Raw genomic sequence first — 6000 nt, forward strand, 5'->3', positions numbered from 1 at the left:
GAAGCTGACTTCCTCCTCTTCCCCGGCTGCAGCCCTGGTTCCGGAGGAGCTGTCATCTCCTGCAGCCTGCCCCAGCCCAGAGCAGGAAGAGCTCGCTCTCCCTACCCTGGAGCAGTTCTGTGCCCCCACTGATTGGGGGGAAACCATACCCCTGCTTGCCTCCCCTTGTGCATGTTTATTTTTGCAGTGGAAGAAGGTAGTGTCATGTGTAGGAAAGATTCTTCCATTTTTACGATAGCAACTTTGCCCAAATAATGGTTCATAATTAGATGATCTAATGGTTCCTTCTGGCTGTAAAATGCATGAGTCTGACCTCCTATATAGCAGGCTTTAGAACTTCATCCAATTATCCCTGTATAGAGCCCAATAGCTTGTGTATGACTAAAGCATATCTTCCAGAAAGGCATCCCATCTTGATTTGAAAACATCAAGTGAATCCATCATTTAGTTTGTTCCAATGGCTAATTAGTTTCACTTTAAATAATTTGTGGCTTATTTCTAATATGAATTTGTTCTGCATGAAAGATTTGCAAATGGGTAATTTTGCACGTCTCTAGCAGGCATCTTTTCAAGATGAGGCTCAAGACAGAGTCCCAGAGAATGGTAGAGTGAGCAAAGCAGGATTAGGAATGCACAGGAGCTTGGCACCAAGGTCCACATCGACAAAGGGACTAGGCACCTAAGTAGTTTTAGGCACCACTGCAATCCACAAAACCATCGCTCAGCTGCCCCCTAGCCCTAGAGGTGTCTAAAATCATTCAGCATCTAAATTCCATTATAAAAGATCCTAGATACCTAAGTTTCTATTTCTGGTCATCCACAGTGCTGCCTCATTCTAGGCATCCTGATGCCTATCTCCCATATAAGACCCAGCACAATCCTCAAACCCGGGGAGGACAGGTGCATGAAAATGCTATCTTGCCTATGGGACCTGATCTGGTAGGCATGCAGCGAATACACCTACCAGCTTGGTCCGCATTTAAAATCTGGCTATAGCAGATGGTGTGGCAGTGGGTCCATTATAATTTTTATCCCAAATTGCTAGAGCACTTACTCAGGATGTGGGTTCAGTTCCCCTTGTTGCTTGATAAGGAGAAAGGATTTGAGTCTTCCACCACCAACAAGAGTGGCCTAACTGCTGAGTTATGGGATATACTAAACTGGTGCTCCCTTAGTCTCTTCTGTTGAAGCTATTCCACTTAGGATAAATAATTAGAGTAATTGGAACAGAGGATTGGACCATCAGGCTAACCACTAGATTATACAGTCATTCTCTCTCTCTTTCTGGCCTAATGGCTATTTTAGTGATGGTGAAATCCATCACATCCCTATGTAAGTTTTTCTAATGGTTATATACTATCACTGTTAAAAATTGCACCTTTTTTTCTAATTTGAATTTGTTTAGCTTCATTTTACAGCTATTGGATTTCATTATACCTTTTTCTGCTAGATTAAGGGGCTGTCTATTATCAGAAATCTCTTTCCCAGGTAGGTACTTGTAGATCATGATTGTGTCACCTCTTAGCTATCTCTTGGATAAACTAATTACATTGAGCTTCTTTAGTCTCTTAATAGGGCATGTTATCCCTGAGGTAGGATTTAACTTCCTGTAGTAGTTCTTCCTGTAGTGGGGAGATCTTTCCAGGATAGGGTGATACAATTGTGAATCTCCATAAGTTCTGATGATAGGAAATTTGATCAGTAGAATTATCGACACCTGGGTATGAGGTGACCATGACAGCTATTTTTTTGAGTCATCTACCAGGTTCACAGATGATGACAACCATTTTGTGAATGCTGTAAAGGACCTGTGCCATGGTGTGTATTGGTACCAAAGATATAGAGTGATACAGCAAAGGGGGCCTGGAAGCTAAATTAGATTACTAGGAACTTTCTGTGGTAATTTCTTTGAAATGTTTCTGGTTATACATGTAGGTAACAATACCTACAGATTATATAAAGAAGAATTTAAATGCTTTAGACCTGTGGACTCTCTTGATTAGGTGTCCAAGAGACAAACAGAGATGGGCATCATTTGGACCAGCCATTACAGAGTCACTTCTGGCAAGCAGCACTGGATACAGATGTGCCGGGTAGCACTGTCAAAGCAGCTGAAGAAACGGAGCAAATACTGGCCTTACAGTTAGACGGGTAAAAACCTGCAGCAGAATATGAGAATTTTGAAAGAGGAGGAGAGCTCAGGAAGGGTGTGGAGACTAGGGTGGGAAGATGAGTCTATTGTGGCAGGGCTGATGCTCTTGTGTCAGGGGAAGGCTTTAGATTAGCGAAGGTGTTTTGGTTGGTCCAGGCTGTATTTTGTTTCACTTGGATGCATGTTCACATTGCAGAAATCCCCTTGCTGGCATTCTCAACAGAAAGGTGATAGATTGGGTTGGCAGGGAGACTGAATTACACACTCTCCCTATAAGTAGTTCTGCAAGGTTAGGGTGGAAGCAGATTTGCAAGGACAAGGGGGAATCTGCACTGATGCTGAGTTTCGTGGGGACTCACTTCACTCTTCCTTAAGTTACAAAGAAAAAAATAAATTTCTTTGGAACTCTTTATGGAAAGCAAACATGGCATAAATGACACACAGGTTTGTTTTGGGCTCCTTGTTGTCCATTTACTTTATCTTGATTTTCATTTGTTTTCCCACAGACTATAGTCATCTGGTTAAAGTTGGCCACAACTATGGAGAGGAAGAAGCATCCATAAGATCTAATAACTGGGGAACAAAAAGGAGTCAAACTAGTTCTTTTAAAAGACCAAGCCTTCTTCAAGAATCTCAACCTCATAGTTGTCCTCTCTAGTATGTATACCGTCAATCCACTCCTCCTACTTCAAATGTGTACAAGTTACTTGGAGACCTGAGGGAATATTAACACTGCAAAACTGTGCTAATATTGGATTGGGGAAACTCCATAATTCAAGGATAAAACCACTGCAAAATCATTTGTTGTGGCCATCCAGCAGCATTGTGAGCTATTGAAGAGCATGATTTCTTTTGCCTTCCTCTGAATCATCAGCTGTTAGCTACTGCAGAAGGCAAAACACTGAGATTGATTGACCAGTTGTGTAACAGGACTATAGGAGATTCTGAGGTCTGATTGTAGGCTACTGTCCCACAATAAAAATGTTGTGGCATGTGCTGGAGAAAGACCTTAAAAGAAAACTAAGGAAAAAACTGATAGACTGAAATAGGTAAACACCTGAGGGCCTCATAGAAGAGGATAAACAGCACTTCAAGAAGATCTATTTGATTAGAGGACTATCTGTTTTGTTTTTTTCTAGACTTGGTACCTTGGCTATTGCTAAGAAAGAAACTTACTTACTGATTCAGCAGTTTGCATCTCAAGGAGCTGTTGTGGTTGTTGCATAGCCAGTAGTCAGATGACTAAGCATGCGTTCTGGGACAAGGATGCAGCAGTCCACCTTCTGGTGAAGATCAACATAGAGAACATCCCTGGTTCCAATGGTTAATTTTAGCTAAAGGTGAGAATTTCTATTTTCTAATGTCCATTTTGCAACTGTCTTTGAAACCAATCATATTATATTTTTGTAGAAATGCATTTAATTCTCTAGGAAATGACCCATATCATGTGGCAAAATATCAGATTACTGTTTTCAGGTACCTGGCTCCTATTGATCTGTTTGAGTTGGACTGATCCAGCTGACTGTTTGAACAGTGCCTGTGGTTTTATCATTCCCAAATGCTGTAAAGTGGATTTGGTTTTATATTTTCCATATTAGTTTTCAGTTGCTGGATTTATTTCCTTTGCAAATGACTTTTGCTTAAAAAGACTCTGTTGGAACTTGGTCTACACTGGCAGCAGCAGTCGATGGGAGATACGCAAGCTACATTATGTATAGTACCTTTCATACAAACTGCATCCCTATAGGTTATGCAGACTGTAATGATACAATTACAAAGATAAATAATGTAATGTAATGTATCTTGCGTATCTCCCGTCGACGTACTTATGTTAACGGACCACGGCGTCTTCACTGCACTGCGTCGACAGGAGACACCCTCCGGTCAACGCAGCCTTACTCCTTTTGGGGAGGTGGTTTTATTGCGTTGACCTGAGAGCACTCCAGGACCTATTGAATGGGTCTACACAACCCTCTCAATCAATCCCGCTGCATCAATCCCTATGATGTCATCAGTGTAGACATATCCTTAGTATGTTGACAAATGAGGATAGTTTTATTAGCTCTTGAGATTCATTATGGATTAGCTATGACACTGGCATGAATATATTTAATGGGAAACTAGTCATGCAACATTTTATTTTTCTCTTGTCCACCTATGGGTGTATCTGTTCTGTCTCTTCCTACCCTGGTGTCCAGCAAATGTCTCCTTCAGGAGGATTTTGAAACTGAAAAATTTTAGTTTGAGGTCGATATGCTTGCCACTTATATTTTTCATTCTCTACTGGTCTCTCTCCAGTTTTGTCCCTCTTTTCTCTACATTTTCAGATGAAGACCATAAAGAATTATTTTCTTTGGTGCTTGTATGTGGGAAGGATTTAAAAGTCTACATCAATAAGTAATTGCCGTGATGAAAAGTACTACATTAATTATTTCAAAGCATTTTGGAAGGAGCTGGGTTTTTTCTTTGTTTGAGGAATTAGATTTTATATTTGTAAGTGCTCCTTTTTCCAAGACGTCTCACAAAATGATACTTAAAATTGCAAGCAGAACAAAGGTGAATATGTACCAGTAAGCAAAACAAAAAAACCCAAACCCAACCTCCCCAAAAAAGCTCCCAAACAAACAACCCCCTCAACTTCCTTTCCTTTAGTCTTATGTTGGGCTGCTTTTTTGCCTGGATCTCTGAATCAAATAAATACCATTTGTCTAGTAGATCAGTTGGGACTAATCCAGAGTTACTGAGGTCCAGGGAAAGACTCACATTGACTTCAAATGGGGATTAGATCAGGCCCGTAGTCAGTGCTAATACTTCAGCAAAACTGCAATTGAACTGCTATATCTATTGCCTTTGAGAATGGAGTGTGCTGGGAATTTTAACTTCTATACCACTTGCTTCAAGATTCCACCAAGTTAATCATTATGCACTGGTATTCTATATCAAAGGAAAGAGAAATGTATGCTGTACGATACATTTGCTGTGGGGGTTTTTTTCCCCTGCCAGTACCCCTTAATTTCTCTCTCTCTTTTCTATTTATTATTTATCTTTGTAATTGTATTATTACAGTCTGCCTAACCTATTGGGATGCAGTTTGTATGAAAGGTACTATACAAAATAATGTCTTATAGCATAAAGTATTGTTTTTAAATGTTAGGCATATTGGCCATTGATTTCATTTTTATTGCACTACAAACTCACAAGCCACTTTAACACCAAATTCTCATATCCTTAATAGCAAATAAACAAAAAAGAAATGAATAATATATTTTATTTATGTTGCTTCCTGCAAGTTCTGTCTAAGCCCACTGGGTGATGATTTAATTTTCATTGCCTTGTATTGCTAGCAGTCATACATCTATAATCCAACACAAAGTAAATAAGATGTTTGTATTGCTGCTTTCTCCCCCTAGCATTCTCCACTGATAGCAGATTCAAAAACACAAAGCTGTGCATATTTGCAAAAATTCCATCTTATCATCCACGGTTTTTTCCACTAATGGGTCATATTAGTTCCATAAACTAAAATGAAAGAGATAAATTTTCAGTTGTGGGTGGCTAATGTTAGGGCCTAAAAATCATATTTAGGCATTATGGCCTCTGAAAATCAGACCACTAATTTAAGTGTTTAACTTATTCACCCATCTTTGGAAAATTTGGGCCTAAATGACTTCTTCTATGCAGATATATAAGCGTTGGGATGGCAGCTCATCTATTGCACTTCTTTCCTCTTTTTATATATGGCAAGAAATCTAAGCTATTGAAAGCTGAATCTCATCCAAACGCTCAGCTGGTTATTGATACATCTGACTATTATGAGGCTCCGTTTCTTTCTCCTCAATATTTTCTTT

The 6000-nt window shown here is 39.6% G+C and overlaps 1 long non-coding RNA gene across 1 annotated transcript; it reads left to right on the plus strand.

Annotated features, from left to right (window-relative positions):
- Nucleotides 1–2042: 2042 nt before the first annotated feature.
- Nucleotides 2043–4005, plus strand: LOC137151308 (uncharacterized). Its single transcript, XR_010919242.1, has 3 exons — nucleotides 2043–2151; nucleotides 2659–2809; nucleotides 3292–4005. It is a non-coding gene; the product is annotated as an uncharacterized lncRNA (long non-coding RNA).
- The last annotated feature ends 1995 nt before the right edge of the window (nucleotides 4006–6000 follow it).

The sequence above is a fragment of the Emydura macquarii genome, unplaced genomic scaffold, assembly GCF_026122565.2.
Source record: "Emydura macquarii macquarii isolate MOO-44397 ecotype Brisbane River unplaced genomic scaffold, CSIRO-AGI_Emac_v2 contig_1045, whole genome shotgun sequence".
NCBI classification, from domain to species: Eukaryota; Metazoa; Chordata; order Testudines; family Chelidae; genus Emydura; species Emydura macquarii.